The 18,829-nt window shown below is 36.0% G+C and overlaps 1 non-coding gene across 1 annotated transcript; it reads right to left on the minus strand.

The window, feature by feature from the left end:
- Nucleotides 1-5,990: 5,990 nt before the first annotated feature.
- Nucleotides 5,991-6,096, minus strand: LOC121210341 (small nucleolar RNA R71). The gene has a single exon (XR_005905455.1). It is a non-coding gene; the product is annotated as a small nucleolar RNA R71 (small nucleolar RNA).
- Nucleotides 6,097-18,829: the final 12,733 nt, after the last annotated feature.

Consider the following 18,829-nt stretch of genomic DNA (forward strand, 5'->3'; position numbering starts at 1 on the left):
GGCATTAACTATCTCGAGGCATTAACTGTCTCAAGGCATAATCAATTACTTCCCCACTCTGCATCAGAATACAACCCAATCCACAAAGGGATGCATTACTATAAACAATAAACTCTTTCCCGATTTTAGGTTGAGTCAAAACTGAAGCTTCAGTTAACATATTCTTCAACTAATTGAAACTTTTCTGACATTTATTGGACCAAAAAAAATTAACATCTTTTTGCAACAGTTTAGTCATCGAAGATGCTATAATGGAAATGTTTTTAATAAAACGTCGATAATATCTTGCTAAGCCCAAAAAGCTACGTACCTCATAAATGTTCTTTGGTACTTTCTAATCAACAATTGCCGATATTTTTTTTTGGATTAACACAGATTCCATCAGTAGAGATTACGTGAACCATAAATCCAACCTCCCGTAATGAAATTCACATTTACTAAATTTCGCATAAAGTTTTTTTTTGCACAAGGTCTACAATACAACTCTCAAATGCTCTGCATGATTTGACTCATTCAACGAGTAAATTAAAATGTCATCTATAAATACCATAACGAAACGATCTAAATATGGTTGAAACACTTGATTCATCGGATCCGTAAATGCAGCAGGGGCATTTTTCAAACCAAACGACATTACTAAAAACTCATAATGATCGTAACGAGTTCAGAATGTAGTTTTAGGCATGTCCGGCTCTTTAACTCGCAACTAATAATAACCCAACTGCAAATCAATCTTCAAAAATATTATAGCTCCTTTTAAATGATCAAATAAATTGTCTACTGGAGGTAACGAATATTTATTCTTTATCATAACTCAATTCAGCTACTGGTAGTCTATACACAAACTCATCTATCTGTCTTTCTTTTTCACGAATAAAACTAGTGCACCTCAAGGCGGCACACTCAGTCGAATAAAACCATGATCAAACAATTCTTATAACTGTGCTTTCAACTTTTTAAATTCCATAGAAGCCATTTGGTATGGAGCTATTGAAATTGGAGTCGTCCCCAATACAAGATCTATTACAAATTCAATTTCTTTGGTCAGTGGTAACCCTAGTAACTCCTCGGGAAACACATCAGCAAATTCTTTAACTATTGGCACTTGATCAATTTTTTATTCTGAAAAACCCGTGAATCAAGAATGTACGCAAGATACGTCTCACAACCCTTTTTGATCAATTTCTGAGTAGACAACGCTGAAATTATATTTGTAGCATGGCATGTTCCACAAGTTTCAACATAAACAAGTTCACCATCTTGGCATTTCAAAGTAATATGCTTATGTTGACAATTTACTATTGCATCATGTTCATTCAACCAATGCATACCCAAAATGAAATCAAAATCATCAAATGGAAACAGCATCAGATCGATAGGGAAATAGTGACCCTGGGTTTTCAGTGTACATATTCTACAAATTTGATTAACTAACACAATGACCTAACAGATTTGTGACTCTGACAGTGTAATTAGTTGACTCAACAGCTAAATTGTTTTTGTTTACTAATGCTATACATATATAAGAATGAGTTAACCTAGGGTCAATCAATGCATAAACATTAATATAAAAAAGGGAGAATGTACCGGTAATAACGTCTGGAGTAGAAGCTTCCTTACGAGCTCTAATAGCATAGGCCCTAACAGGTGCTCTAGCCTCTGATTGTTATGTTGTATTAAAAATTTTCCACGACTCGTGATACCACCTCTACTATAACCCGGCTTTTTACCTCTTTGAGAAGTAATCTTAAGTTTGGAAGCTTAATTCACTAAATCGTTAAATTTCTTTGGACAATTTCTGAGGAAATGTTCATTGGAATCACATTTAAAATAGGTTCCCAACTTGAATTGACATTCATCGAAATGACCTTTACCACAATGTTTGCAAATAGGTCTTTCAGTATTTCTAACACTGCCCACACTAGTAGCCGGTGAATTTATAGATTTCAAGCTGCTCTATCTTCGTCTATCTCTACTAGTGAAACCTGAAGGAAAAGTGAAATAACTAGCATCAGTACAAAATTTCTTTTACGGAGAAGTCTTGGATGGCCCTCTTTTACTAAAATCCCATGACTTCATGTCTGATTGTCTTTTAGCTTTTCAAATCTCTTCCATTTACTGTACCCGCTCTGACAATTTTACAAACTCTCGCAGTTTTAATGCTCCCACCAACATTAAGATTTCATTATTTAGTCCATCTTCAAAACGAATACATATCTCTTCTTCTGATGATACGATGTTTCAAGCATACTTACTCAAACAAACAAATTCTCGTTCATACTCTGTTACTGACCGATTTCCTTGCTTTTGCTTAGGGAACTCTTTCTTCTTCCTATCCAGATACAATCGACTAACATATTTCTTTTTGAACTCTACCTGAAAGAAATCCCAATTAACTCGATTATTTGGAACCATAGTTGTCAACATACACCACCATAAGTATGCTTCATCTTTCAATAGTGAAATCACACATTTCAGACTGCCCTTAGGTGAACACATAAGTTCAACAAATACTCTTTGTACATTCTCAAGCCAATACTCAGCTTTAAAAGGATTATCGTCAACTTTACCCTTGAATTCTTCAACCATACATTTAGGGATTTTATCACTAGGGGGTGATGAACTATAGCAGATACAAGATTTTGAGCACCCGTAGGAGGTTAAAAAAATAGAGGAAAAAAATGGTGTTAAAAAAATACGAGAATATTGGAGGAAAAAAAAGAGGAAGGGTTAGACTTGAGTCAAGAGGTTGGAGGTACTCAGGGGTGAAGCTAAAAAAATTTATTGGGAGGCCAAAATTAAAATTTTCATTTTTACGATAGTAAAAATGCAATTTCAGCATTTGAATAGCCTATATCTTTATAATTTTTAAAGCATCAAAACAAATTTTTATCATTTTGGGAGAAGGTCAAAGTGCAAATTTACCATTACTAATTTAAAATTTTATAAAGTATAAAAGGGCCTAAATAGAAAATTTTCCATTTGAGGGAGTCGGGGCCCCTGCTAGCCCCCAGCTTTGCCATTAGAGCTGTTCCAGCAACTTGCTCACTGATCGTAATGGTCAAGAAAGAGGTATTGGTGAAGAGGAGCACACATCAAAATATCGGGCCAACCTAGCGATTGGTGATGAACTTTTGGGCTTGGGTAGTCCAAAAATTGAAGATCTTTTTTAGATTTTTTGAAAGCATTAAACTGAGGGAAAGGTAGAGGAGAAAGAGATTTTTATTTTGGTGGCCTCTGATTGGAGCTATGGTGGCGTATTTGATAGTAGTGGCTAGGGTTACAAAAGGGAAGAGAGGAGAAAAAAAAATGAAAGAGACAAGTGAGAGTAGTGAGAAACAAGAAAAATAATAAGAAAAAAAGGAAAACGGATAAAAAGGAAAAAAAATTGAAAAGGTTAAAAATTTAAAAAGATTTTAAAATATGTGTTGATGACGTGGATGACAACTTTTAACTGTACAATTTGTGCCATGCCAAACTTTCATAACGCTGCTAATTTTGGGTAAGGACAAAATGACTGAAATGTTACATATTGATGACATTAGTAACGGAATCATAACAAATTAAATTTTAGTGACGAAATCGTAAACTTAACCATACATAAGTGACTATTTTTGTTGTTTACCCTAGTCTACAATATTGTAAAGGTTAAAATATGCCTATAGTCCTTATACTTTTAAAAAATTAGCAATTTAGTCCTTATACTTTTATTTCTAAAAATTTAGTCCCACTACTTTTCAAATTTCAAAATTAATGACTAATTGTAAATTTTTTTGTTAAATTCAAGTTAATTACATCATCTTTTTTTAATTACATGGCTACATAGTGAATAGTTTTCTTTTATTATTTCAAAATGTCATAACAAATTTAACAAAAAAATCAACAATATAGTTAAGTCTGAATTTTAAAACTTGAAAAATAAAGAAACTAAATTCCTAAAAGTGGGACTAAATTTCTTATTTTTGAAAAATACAAACATTTTAACTTAATGTGTTGGATACATAGGTATTTGATAAATCGTAATTTATACATATTTTTATCTCAGGCTTAACGCATTTATGGATGATTTCTCCTTAGATTTGGTGAATTCGATGCTCCTAATCCTTTAATTTCATGTTTTACACTTAAGTGAGCATAAGAGAGTAAAAAGAGTGAGAAACGGCCCGAAAACAGAGAAAATGGGCCAACGTGGGAAATTAACACGGCCGAGACTTCCTTACACGGGTAGACCACACGCCCGTGTCTATTCAATAGACTCGAACATGGGTTGAAGCACTTGCACACGGGCGTGTCCCTGTCGAGCCCAAGTCTAGTCCTATTCGAAAAAGGCCAGTCTTGAGGGTTTTGAAGCATCCTAAAGCCTATATAATCACCCCAGGAGATACCTGAAAAGGGGACAGAGAGAAAGAAGCAAGGAATTACTCGAAGGAATTCGATTGATCCATCTCAGAAGCCGGATTCACCTTCAAGACTGAAGATCTCCCTTCAATTCCCTTCAAGAGTTCTTGGGTTTTCTTTATGTTTTGTTATCATTATTCTTTTGATATGTTTTCTTTCATAAATATGAACTAAACCCCCTAAATACCTAAGGGGAATGAAACCTAAGACAGATCTTTTTATTATTATCTGAATTATATGATAAATATTTGATTTGTTCTTAATTATGTGTTCTTAATTCTTGCTTTGATATTCCAGGATATTAATTCAAGTTTTGATGTGCTTATCCAGTGGAGCAAAAGTCCCTGTCTAAGAGTAGATCTAACATAATTAAGTGGAGTTGATTGCACGCCTAGAGATTGCCGGATTAGGGTCAAACCTAATAAGGGAATCCATAAATCGAGTTAATACAACACTAGGGGTTTTAATTAGAAAGAGATTTCAATTAATCAACCTAGGATTAGACGTTGTTAGTCTCGAGAGAGATAATAGTATAAATTAGGGATTTCTACGGATCAAGTCAAATGAATAAATCATCTAATTCAGAGTCAATAACAAGTGAAGTCTAGGTCGATTTTTCCTTAGGTATTGTCCAAATCATTCAGTTTTCCCAAAAGTTATTTCCCCAATTCACTTTCTGTGCATTCTTAGTTTAGTAATTAGTTTAGATAAAACAAATCCCTTTATTTTTAGGCTAGATAATAAAAAGAAAGTTAATACTAGTGCTTTTAGTTCCTTTGGGTTCGACATTCCGATCTTGCCATAAGCTATACTACTATTCGATAGGTGTGCTTGCCTTTGTTGTGATAATAGTTAGTTTTCAAGAACGGTCATTCATAAATTATAAAACTTATCACGATTTGTACATCAATCAAGTTTCTGGCGCCGTTGCAGGGGAACTAAGATATTAGGAACACTTAATTTTTACTACTTTAGCCATTTATTTTATTGCAATTTAAATTTTATTTTGATTTTTGTTACTAAATTTTCTTTTTCCTTCTGGCAGGTTTTATATAGTTTATGACTAGAAGAAATCCATCAGGACCATTACTTTTTGATAGTGAGATCGATCGCACAGCTCGCAGAAACTGAAGAAAAATAAGGCGAAGCCTAAGATACGTAGAGGAAGAACAAGAGGACGATATTTCCACCACAACTGAGGAGATGGCTGAAAATCAAAAAAATCCGCTACCTCCTACGATTGCTGCTGATCTAGTAAATCAGAATCCTGCTCCACGCACTATGTATGATTATGCTAAACCTACTTTAATAGGAATTGAGTCAAGTATAGTTAGGCCTACTGTTACTGCTAATAATAACACGATTCAAATGATACAACAGTTTGTTCAGTTTGATGGTTTGCAGGATGAGGATCCAAACACTCATTTGGCAAATTTTCTGGAATTCTGCAACACTTTTAAAATCAACGGCATTTCTGATGATACCATTCGCCTTCGGTTATTTCCCTTTTCGTTGAGGAACAAAGCTAAACAGTGGTTGAACTCGTTACCACGAAATTCTTACTTAAATATTTTTCGCCGGCTAAAATGGCTAAATTGAAAATAATATCTCTTCTTTTGTGCAGATGGATCTAGAAACACTCTATGATGCATGGGAGAGATACAAGGATTTGTTGAAAAGGTGCCCTCACCATGGGTTACCTTTATGGTTGCAGGTTCAAACGTTTTACAACGATGTGAACCCCTCAACAAGGTAACTTATCGACGCAGCTGCTGGTGGGACTATCAATAACAAAACACCTGAAGTGGCATACGAATTTATTGAAGAGATGTCACTGAATAACTATCAGTGGCAAGTCATAAGAACAAAGTTGACAATAGAAGCCAGTGTTTTTAACCTCGACGCGGTCACTATGCTATCAAATCAAGTAGAACTTTTAAATAAAAAGATTGACGATTTGTGTGGTTCTACTCGGGTACATCCAGTGATGAGGTGCAATTCAAATAGAGGAGGAGTACACACAGAATATCAATCCTTCAACCCCAGCACCGAGGAAGAGCAAGTTCAATATATGGGTAACAATAATTCTGACCTCAAAATAACTCATACAGTAATACTTATAATTCAGGTTGGAGGAACCATCCCAATTTCTCGTGGGGTGGTCAAGGAAATCAAAGGCCACAACATCCCCCAGGTAGCAGGAAAAGAAGCCGAACCTTGAGGAGATGCTAACGAAATTTATCTCAGTGTCAGAGACTCGTTTTCAGAATACCAAAACAACACTTAATAATCAACAAGCGCCAATCCAAGGGCTCGAAACTCAGATATGCCAACTTGCCAAATTAATTTTTGAATGACCACAAGGTAGCTTGCCAAGTAACACTGAATCTAACCCAGGGGAACGACTCAATGCGATTACCGCTCGAGAAAAAGAAGGGTTAATTGAACTTGAACCAGAATCGACGCAAAGAATTGTGGTAAGTAAAGGTAAGGATGAGGTGGACCACAGTGAGCGGAAATCGGTAAGTAAAGAGTACAAACCTTGTGTGCCATACCCCAATGCGACAAGGAAAGACCACACAGACGAACAATTCGGTGAATTCCTTAAACTATTAAAGAAATTACATATTAACTTACCGTTTATTGAAGCTCTTTCGCAGATGCCAAATGCAGTTAAATTCTTAAAAGAGCTTTTAAAAAATAAATAGAAGTTGGACGAGGCGTCGCATGTAGAATTGAACACAGTTTGCTTAGCCATTCTACAGAATAAGCTACCCAACAAGTTGAAAGATCTAGAGAATTTTACGATTCCTTGTTTGATTGGTAGTCTGAATGTGAATAATGCATTGGCTAATTTAGGGGCGGGCATTAATGTAATGCCCTATAAAATGTTTAAACAGCTAGGCCTTGGGAAACTAAAACAAACTAGGATGAGCATTCAATTGGCTGATAAAACCATTAGATTTCCTAGGGGTATTATTGAAGATGTTCTTGTTAAAATCGATAAATTTATATACCCAGTAGACTTTGTTGTTCTAGATATGGAAGAGGATAGTAACATACCTTTGAGTTTAGGACGACCCATTTTAGAAACTATTAGAACCATTATTGATGTTGGTACAGGTGAACTCACACTTTGTGTGGATGTTGAAACAATCATTCTTCAAGCTCGCAATTTGAATAACACATTGAATATTGAGGGTGGTTGTATTAATCATGCTACCAATTCTAATCATGTCGTGTAACCTCCTTTGCAGGAAACACATTCGAGGAGCATACATGAGCCATGTTCAAGTAACAACAAAGGACCCATCTATGAACAACGAAGATTTTAGGTCGATGAACTAGATGAATGACAAACACCTGTCAAGGAGAAACCAAAAGCACACGAAAAATCGAAGCGACACTACAATGAACATAGGGATGAAACAAGGCAAATTAAAGTTGGGGACAAAGTATTGTTAGATGAAAATGACCCCCGAATTGCTACTCTAGTACACAATACGGACAGAGTGACTTCCTTCACGGTAATGAACATCTTCCCACATGGTATAGTCGAGGTAACATATACTGTATTTGGAACTTTTAAGGTAAATAACACTCGACTTAGACCTTATTTTGATAAAATTGATAGCAGAATGAGGAGTTTCTACTCCTTAATCCACTGTAATCACACAAAATTGAGGTAAGTCGAGCTTAGACTATAAATAAGCGCTTCTTGGGGGCAACCCGAGCACTAACAGTGTTGATTTCTTTAAGTTTTAGTTTTTAACATCTAAATCACTAACTGAATCCCTGAGTACAGATTTTCCACATCCACATGGCCAGGCACACAGGCGTGCCTTAAGCCATGCTCATAACACGGGAAGAGACAAGGTCGTGCGGTATGGCCGTATGAAAACAGAGCAAAATTTTTCCCCAACATGGGATTCAACACATTACCACGACCGTGCGACATGGCCGTGGGCAATTCTACCAAATCAACACGGGCGTGCGACACGCCCGTGCCCCCCCACCCGTGGTCGAACCTCTCAAAGAACACTAGCGTGCGCATACATACACAGGCGTGGGAGAAACGAACAAAGCAGGACACGGCCGTGTGACACGACCGTGTGCACCAACACGCCCAAGGAACACGGGCGTGGGCCAAATTTCAGAGTGCCCAAATTTGAAAATCACGAAACGCACGGGCTAAAATAAGGGCACACCGACGTGCCTCACGGCCGTGTGCCTTAAAATCTATATAAACCCTTCACTATTCATCATCCCCTTCCCCAAAACCTAACCCTAGCTGCCGAAATTCTCTTCCCCACCATCGACTGGCCACCCCTGGCCCTATTTTCTTCTCCTATTTTTCTCCCTTTTCTCCTCTTTTCCCCTTGCTCGACCCACACGGCCCCATCACCCACGCCCGTAGCCGACCCCAACCACACCCAAACTTTACCCCGTCGCTCTTCCGACCACCGGTCCTCTTCTAACAATTTTCTCTTCTCTTTTACCTTCTTTTGATGCTTACTAACATGATTTTTACCCTATCATTTTGCTACTAATTGTTTATCATCCTTATTCCTAGGATTTAGTTCACATACTTTGTACCATATTCTTACCATACTTAGCTATTTTCATCTAGTTCGTTTTTAATTTAGTCATGCTATCACTTTGCCATTTGCCATAAAATCTCTGTCAAGTTTGATTGCTTTTGGTTGAGTCTTGTTAGTGTTAGTAATTTTTTATTGCATTTGTTAGTTTAATTCATGGTTAATTCCTTTTTGAATTTGTTGATATCTTTTACATTCATCAAGATATAAGAGTAGTTCTTCTTGCAGGTATATCATGTCAAATCCACGTGGCAAGAAGACTGCCATTCCCGCCTCGAAGAAACGCAAAGGAGCAACATCCTCCTTGAGTCCTACCGCCGAGATCAGGCACCTATTCCTTCAATTTCCACCGGGACCACAAGAGGAGCTATTCCAGTATTACGGGCCTGACCCCTAGTTGTGGGCCGTTGCATTGACTGGGCCGTACTAGAACAAATCCAACTGGGCGACGCAGTTTGGGCCTTCCTGACGACTGACCTATGAGGGCTATTCTTTGAAATCGTCGAGCCAACTTACCTCGAGCTCACACTCGAACTCTGTTCGACCTTCTACCTTCAAGTTGTTATGACAGAGTTCGATAATCCTGGAACAGTCCAATTCTATCTTGGCGGTTACGGAGGAGTTCATGGACGATGACGACTTCGTGAGTCTCCATCGCCACATTCACTACTCTACTTCAAACTGCTGGAGGGCCCTTATCCCTGCTTCGGCCACCTATGACCCGAGTCGCTCCAAGGCATCGGCTCTCACCCTATCCCTACGATACCTACATGCCATCCTAGCCCACACCCTGGCAGGACAGCGAGAGAGCACTGGTGTTGTCAACACTCACGACGCCTATTTCTTATGGAGCATGGCGAATGGACACGTCTTCGACCTTATTTATTTCATCGCCCTCGTCATTCGCCTTCAGACGGAGCAACACAGGAAGGGAGTCATATCTATCAGCCTTTTTGTGACTCGCCTGGCATGGTACTTCGGTCTCCTCAACATGGCGGCGCAAGCAACCTCCCTCACTCTCATCGGTCAGATGTCCCTCCAAGGCATCCCGAGTATGCTGCATATGAGGATGATCGAGCGATGACGTGGATTTGATCCTCCTCAGTACCGCCTAGTCCAGTCAGCCGAGCAGAAGGACCTAGAGGACATTGCCGATGATGTCCCTCTGCCTCACGAGGATCCAGCCTCTCAGCCACCACCTATTTATCGTCCAGTTCATGCGGCAGCTTCACTCTCTGACATCTCTGAGCGCCTCACTCAATTTGAGCAACAATATTTTCAGCGCTTTGATCACATTGATGCAACTCTACATCAGATTTGTCAGCACCTTCACATCTCATCGCCGCCCCACTTATTGAACCATCTAGCGATAAATATGTTTAAAGACTTATTTATTATTTTTATGTTTTTACTTTTATCTTTTTAAAACTACTTTTTATTTTATTTTTCTTTAATTCTATTTTTTACTACATCCTTAGGTTTTATAATTTATATTAAAAAATTTATATTTTCGGCCATTTCTTTACAAGTAATCATGCTACTTTATATTTCCTAAAGAATTATTGATTTTATCGCAGTTATAAAGAGCTCCAAAGCTCACTATTACTTAGGAATTTGCAACTCCATTGGAAAAGGTTCTCCACGACTGCCATGTCCTGCTCGACCACGACCATAGCTATCACCAGATATAATAATCTCTTGGCGCAGGAATTGTGGACTAATGAACCTCTACCACCACCGGACTATCCTCCTCCAATCTCACACTTGCCTTAGCTGACCACTCTCCATGAATATGATTCAAGGATTCCATTTAACATTCAGGAAGTTTCATTTCTCTCCCTATCTTATGATCTTATATCTATATTTTTCAGTAAATTTATCTTTTTACATTGAGGACAATGTACATCGTAAGTGTGGGGGGTTATTCATATCATTATCAGAAAAATCCCTAAATTTTGCCTTATTCTCAAATAATCTTCTCATATCATTATTAGAATGAATTTTGATTAATTTATGATTTTTATTGATATATCTTGAATTAAAACATATGCATTTATGCATTGACTGTTTAAACTTTAAGGAATTAGAGAATCAAGCATGATAAGTTGATTTTTGAGAATTAAAATTTTGAGGTTGTTCCCCCAAGTTTAGGTATTATCTTAAATTGAAATTCACAGGTTTAACATTAAAAAGCCTTAATTTTTGTGAGATCTTAAGCCTTTAGAGCATCTATTATTTCTTTCATCCTCACTTTTATTATTGCTATGAGTGCGTCAATATTGATTTGTTATTCTAGAACTTGCTTCGATTATGCATGTCAAGACCACGCCATTAATTTGATATTGAGATGATAAAGGCACCTAGGTTTAACCCACTCACTCCATAAAAGCCTACCTCCATAATTAACCCTTAGTGAACCCCCTTAAGCCTAACAAGCCATTCATTGAATTACCCTCAATATTAACCCATAACCCATTATTGTTGAAATCCCCTCAATTAATTTGATCCCTATTTTTTGTCGAGATTCGATTTGAATAAATTGCTTAGCTATGTTTTATTTTTAGCAAAGTTCTATAATATTTGATTTGTTCTTAAAAAAAACATACATATTAGTAGTAAATTTTTATTTTTGAGCTTAAGTATTTAATTCCATATCCTATGAAGAAAAGCTCAATTCTAGGATCTTCTAATTAGGAATGTAATTTATCAAATTTTAGTATTTTTCTAGTTAAGTAATTTTTCAATTCAATCTCGATTCTAACCTTTTCTTTCAGCTTGTGACCACACCCCCTAACCAAAACCACATTAAAACCCTCTAAAGACCTTTTGATTGATGTATCATCTTATTATATAGTGGTGGAGATTTGATTTTCATGCAAGTTTATGGTAATAACTTTTCATATTGACTGTTGAGTGCTAAATTTCTTGTCCTTAAACACCTCGAGTGATTTGAGTGAATCTTTAGTGAGGATGTCGAATTATGTGATATTTTGAATCAAAGGTGATTACCTAGATGAGGGGGAGACACCTAATGTTTTCGTGATAAAATGCTCAACTTGGAATGCTTGAAACTTTGATGTTCTTTTAGTCGAATTCTCAATGTATGATTACTTATGGTTTATTCTGAGATATTATTGACAAGAATTATAAGTTGAGAAAAAATGAATTCTTAATTGTGAGTTGAGGATTTTGCTTGAGGACAAGTAAATGCTTAAGTTTGGGGGTATTTGATAAACCGTAATTTATACATATTTTTATCCCAGGCTTAACGCATTTATAGATGATTTCTCCTTAGATTTGGTGAATTCGATGCTCCTAATCCTTTAATTTCATGTTTTATAAGAGCAAGAAACGGGCCGAAAATAGAGAAAATGGGCCAATGTAGGAAATCAACACGGCCTGGACTTTCTTACACGGGTAGACCACAACCCCGTGTCTATTCAACAGACTCGAACACAGGTTGAAGCACTTGCACACGAGTATGTCCCTGTCGAGCCCAAGTCTAGTCCTATTCGAAAAAGGCCAGTCTTGAGGGTTTTGAAGCATCCTAAAGCCTATATAATCACCCCAGGAGATACCTGAAAGGGGGACAGAGAGAAAGAAGCAAGGAATTACTCGAAGGAATTCGATTGATCCATCTCAGAAGCCGGATTCACCTTCAAGACTGAAGATCTCCCTTCAATTCCCTTCAAGAGTTCTTGGGTTTTCTTTATGTTTTGTTATCATTATTCTTTTGATATGTTTTCTTTCATAAATATGAACTAAACCCCCTAAATACCTAAGGGGAATGAAACCTAAGACAGATCTTGTTATTATTATCTGAATTATATGATAAATATTTGATTTGTTCTTAATTATGTTTTCTTAATTCTTGCTTTGATATTCCAGGATATTAATTCAAGTTTTGATGTGCTTATTCAGAGGAGAAAAAGTCTCTGTCTAAGAGTAGATCTAACATAATTAAGCGGAGTTGATTGTACCCCTAGAGATAGGGTGACATAATTTTGCCGGATTAGGGTGAAACCTAATAAGGGAATCCATAAATCAAGTTAATGCAACACTAGGGATTTTAATTAGAAAGTGATTTCAATTAATCAACCTAGGGTTAGACGTTGTTAGTCTCGAGAGAGATAATAATATAAATTAGGGATTTCTATGGATCAAGTTAAATGAATAAATCATCTAATTTAGAGTCAATAACAAGTGAAGTCTAGGTGGATTTTTCCTTAGGTATTGTCCAAATCATTCAGTTTTCCCAAAAATTATTTCCCCAATTCACTTTTCGTGCATTCTTAGTTTAGTATTTAGTTTAGATAAAACAAATCCTTTATTTTTAGGCCAGATGATAAAAAGAAAGTTAATACTAGTACTTTTAGTTCCTTTGGGTTCGACATTCCGATCTTGCCATAAGCTATACTACTATTCGATAGGTGCGCTTGCCTTTGTTGTGATAATAGTTAGTTTTCAAGAACGGTCATTCATAAATTATAAAACTTATCACGATTTGTACATCAATCAATCTTACACATGTATCTTTTTTTTTTGAAATAAATTACTGGATTTTTATTCAAAACCAGGACCAAAACAAACCCAATAAACTAAATAAACAAACAAAATAAAACAATAAGGTCCAAATCAAGCCCAAAAACAAAACAAATGAAAAAAACAACCCAATCAAATATCCAGCATACGATAAAAGGGAAGCTCTAAAGACTTTTCGCTCCACCTGTACTCCATTAGATAACCCATCTTGAAAACAAAAAGCCATATAGGGAACAACAAACTACTACTTAATTATCATCCATTAAATCCATCAAATTACCTTTTCATTTCCCCCGAAACTCTCTTGAAGACACCACCCTTCTTGAATGCTCCAACCAACAGATTAATTCAAAAATCAATTCCATCTTCATCTACAGTTCCCCAACCCCTTGTCTCTCTCATGACCTCTGTCCACCTTCGATCGTCAACCACCACTTCCTCAGCATTAGAAGAAACCAGATTCATTAGATAAGTTGTCTCCCTCTTTTTAATTCCTTTAGATGCTATAAGATGAGCAAGCTTATTAGATTCCCTATTGGTAAAGAGGAAAGCACAATACCTGAAACCTAAACTCAGATTCTTAGAATCATTTATAAACACTGCAATTCTAGATCTGTCCTCCTTCTTCTCTTGTAGCTTACGAATCACCGACCGGGAGTCTCCCTCAACCTTCACCTCCCTCAACCCAAGGTGTAGCCCTAGATTCAGTGTGACAGCCCTAAATTGACCCTAGTCGAAAAGCGGTTTTGGGACCGCTAAACCGAGTCACCAAATTATTTGAATATGATAATTATTGTCTAAAATATGTGAATATGAATGTGTGAAAGTTTTAAGCTTTGATTTAGTTAATTGCATGTGAATTTAGTTAACAGGACTTATGTGCGACACTTTTGAAATATGATAGGTTAATCTATAAGGATCTATTAGTGCATGTAATCAAAGGGGTGGACTTGCATGTCAATTTCCCCCATTTAATTACTAATGGCCGGCCATGACAAAAGGGTGATGGGTAAAACATGTCATAGACATGTTGTGTTAATGGTTTATGTTAGAAATAATAAAATAAGGGGTTAGTAATAAAATAAGAAGATGGAGGGTGATAAAAACAAAGTCCCATCATCTTTTTTTTCATCTTGCCGAAACCATAAGGAAAGGAAAAAAAGAAAAATGGAAGGAAGAACACCTAAGGCATTCGGCCATCTTGTATTGGGAATTAAGGTATGATTTCATATGTTTTTCTTTGGATTTTGAGAAATTTAAATTGGTTTTAAAGCTCCTAAAATGACCCATGTATGTGATTTTGTGTTTGGGATGCATGAAGCATTCGATCATGAGCTCAATGGGTTACATTGTGTATGTTTTGATAATTTGTGAGGAGAAATGTTTCTAATTGAGTATAAACAAACTAAATTACTATATGTGGCTCAAATGAGCTTGAGTAGTCGGCTAATGAAGTTAGTTGAGTTATAATACTTGTTTAATAATAAAAAGAACATGAGCTTAATGCTCAAATAGCATTCGGCTTTGGACTAAGTTAAATTAGTTAAGAAATGAGTTCCAAGATAGTGAATTATGTGTTAAAAGAGGGATTTAGGTTGTATATACGTGTTTAGATTGAAAACAAGAGGCTATGTTAGCTAATTGAGGGATTCGGCCATGGTATTATAGTGAATAAAAATTTGAACAAGGGTTTTAATTGTATGATAGGTTTTCGGATATGGTTGATTGGATAATAAATTGGTGTGGGTGTTTTGAATGAGATATGTACAATTATAAGTTAAATTTAAGGTTTGTTAAATTTATCCTTATCATTGCCGAATGAGTTCAATGGCTAAAGAAAATTGTTAAGTGCTTAGTTAATTTGCATTTGGTCATTTAGTATGAGTATACATTTGATAATGTTTTGATACTTTGAAATGGAATTTAATTATTAATGAGTTATAAGCTTGTTGAATTTTGAGATGTAATTGGGAGTAAATTTGATATGAGCATACTTTGTTAATGACATATTGATAAATGTTGAGTTACGATACCATGATATTAAGCTTAGAGGTATTCGATCATGAGATGGATTAAGGTGAACTAAATGATATTCGGCAATGGTACTTTTTACATGAGAAATTCGGTGTTAATTGTATTAAATGAGGTTGAGGTAGTTGCCAAATGTGTTTATAATTAAGTAAGGTTAATAATAAAGCAATGAGTGGCTAGTAGAATCTAGTTAGTCCTCTTATTGTATTCGGCCATGAGTTTGTATAATTGGTTTGTAATAGATTAAATTTGTTTATTCAAGCTCAAGAGCTGAGGGAGTCTAATTCGGATAAGAGAGAAAGCTACCTAACCGAATAGTCGATTTGTAATCGTTCGACAACTTCCGAGGTAAGTTCTTAAGTAATTGAGTTTGATTCCTTTGTAAGTTTTAAGTATTAAAGCCTATAATGTGATTGAGTATGATATGTTAAGCACATATTAAAAGAATCATAACTCTATTGTAAATTTTTATGCATATAGCCTAATGGCTATTATGAAGTATAGGTAAGTTATTGATATGATATGTTGCCAAATGGATATGATATTATGAAGTGCTAAAAGGATATGTCAGAAGAGTAAATTTGTGATAAACCTGCTTAAGGCAGCAGCAGTAACATGAATTTAGAAAATCACCATAAATTTATTGATTTGAATTAGAGGCTGAATGAGACATGAAATTAAATCTTAATGAGTCTAGTTTCTTATAAAAGAAACCGTGTAAGCAAAGGAATTTCCGATAATGAGATCTTAAAGTTGTGTGAGACAGCGCAGAATGACACTGTAATCCTCTGTTCTGTTTTTAGAAAATCATTATAAATTGTACAAAAATGGTTATAAGATAAAATTTATATGCTTAGACTCCTTAATGAGTCTAGCTTGAAATGAAATCAAATACAACACATTTTGAATTCTGTAAAATGAGAAATTTGATTCGTAGTGAAGAGTGGTCAGATTAGTCAAACAGTGAAATAGGGGAAACTTTAAGAAAAATCTGGTATTGATTGGCCAAACCTAAAATTCTGGAAATTTTATGGATGGAAGATATACGAGTCTATATTCAGGAAAAATTAACGGAAAGTGATTTGGAGTTTTGTAGCTCCAGTTATAAATAATTTAGTGACTATTGCTCAGGAAAAACAGCTTGTGCTGAATTTGAGATTGTGTTGTAAACCTCGATAAACTTGTTTTAGTTGCTCATAAGCTATTGATTAAACCCATACGTGAATTCTAAATTGTGATATTGGAAAATGATAGATGTAGATTCAGCCAAGACAGTGTGTATACGTGAAAGTATATGTGGTATGTGAAGTATATTTGGATAATTGTGATGTGAATACATGAAAATCTATATTTTGATTTAGGATTCTATGTGATGGATGTGAACATGCATATATGAGATAAGGCCTAATGGCCGATGTGATGAATGTGAAAGTGTATATATGTGATAAGGCCTAATGGCCGATGTGATGAATGTGAAAGTGTATATATGTGATAAGGCCTAATGGCCGATGTGATGAATATGAAAGTGTATATATGTGATAAGGCCTAATGGCCGATGTGATGAATGTGAAAGTGTATATATGTGACAGGGCCGAGTGGCCAACGTGATGGATGTGAAAGTGTATAAATGTGATAAGTCCCGAAGGGCATTTGTGTCAGTACTATATCCGGGTTAAAACCCCGCAGGCTTTATGCGAGAATATTATCACTGATTAATGTCCGTAAGCTTCGTGCTCGTACTATATCCGAGCTCTAAAGACCCGATGACTTCGTGTGGATATTATGTCCGGGTAAGACTTCGTAATAAGAATTGCTTATAAATATATTCAATGCGAAAGGTTAAACAGGTATGTACTCCAAGTTTATATGTGAGCTTGATTTGCACTAAATCATAAGGTAGTTATGTGATGCATACGAGAGCAATCTATGAGACTATTCCTATGATTATGTGACATCGGATCAGTGTGAGAGGTTATGTGAAATCATACGATATATCTATGTCACATGAGCTCACTTTTATGTGAAAGTTTATCTGCCTATTGTATATGATGAGATGTGCATATTCGGTAAATGGATGGTATGCCCGAAGGAAGAGTGAAATAAAAATACGAACAACTATGTTATAATTTGATTGTTATCTGTTGACACTGCTTAAAACTTACTAAGCATTGTAATGTTTACTCCGTTTACTCTGTTTCCTCTGTTTTATAGATCTCATTGCGAAGCTACAGGCTCGGGGATCATCAGCAACTAGTCACACTATCACTATCCACTGTTTGGTACTGCTATGTTTTGGATTATCTTATGGCATGTATAAAATAGACTAGTGGCGGAAGAATATTTTGGTTAATGTATATAAGCCATGCGAAAATGGCATCTTTTGAATGTTTACTTAGAGAAGTTTAAATTTTATCCCTGGCTGTGCTTAGTACTTATCTAAATGAATGACCTTTATTTCAAGAAAAAGTTTAAAATTTTACGGTTCTGACATGAGTTACAAGCCCGGTAATGCCCCTTACCTATTCTGGCGACGGTCACGGGATAGGGGTGTTACATTCAGTGTCTGGAAACACGCCACCACTTCTGTTGCAAAAACGGACGGTAAATTCTTGTTCATGACTATTTTTGAGCAAATAAACTTTGTTTTATCATTTCGAATCACTAACCCAGAACACGACTCGTTTCTATGTTTGTTGAAAGTTGCGTCGAAGTTTATTTTAACTTTAACCCCACTGGAGCAACCCATATACTGAACAACCCTTCTTTTAGGTACAGACATATTTAACCCATCAAGTTCCTTTAGATAATTTTTCACAAAAGCAACAACTTGAGCACCTGATTTGATTTCACTCTCATGAATAAATCTATTCCTGGAAGTCCAAATCGCCCATAATGCATATGCTATCATTCTGCAATTAGCCATAGATCTGGACTCAAAGATAATTTTTTGCCAATCTCTGAAATCTTTGTTTTCATCTGGAATAGGCCAAAATATACTTAACTTCTCCCATGTTTCCTTTGCTATAGGGCATTCACGAAACAAGTATTCCCTCATTTCCATTCCATTTTGACACCGCCGACAAGTAGTAGAACCTATCAATCTTCAGTAGTGAAGGTTACTAAAAGTAGGTAGATAGTTACAGGAGAATCTCTAAATTGTAATTTTTATTTTAGGGGGTAGATCCAAGTTCCGCAAATTCTTGTAAAATTATTTGTAATTTGCCTGTAATTGACTCTGCCCATCATGTAAAGAAATTTGT

This window comes from Gossypium hirsutum, chromosome A11 (assembly GCF_007990345.1).
Source record: "Gossypium hirsutum isolate 1008001.06 chromosome A11, Gossypium_hirsutum_v2.1, whole genome shotgun sequence".
NCBI lineage: Eukaryota > Viridiplantae > Streptophyta > Magnoliopsida > Malvales > Malvaceae > Gossypium > Gossypium hirsutum.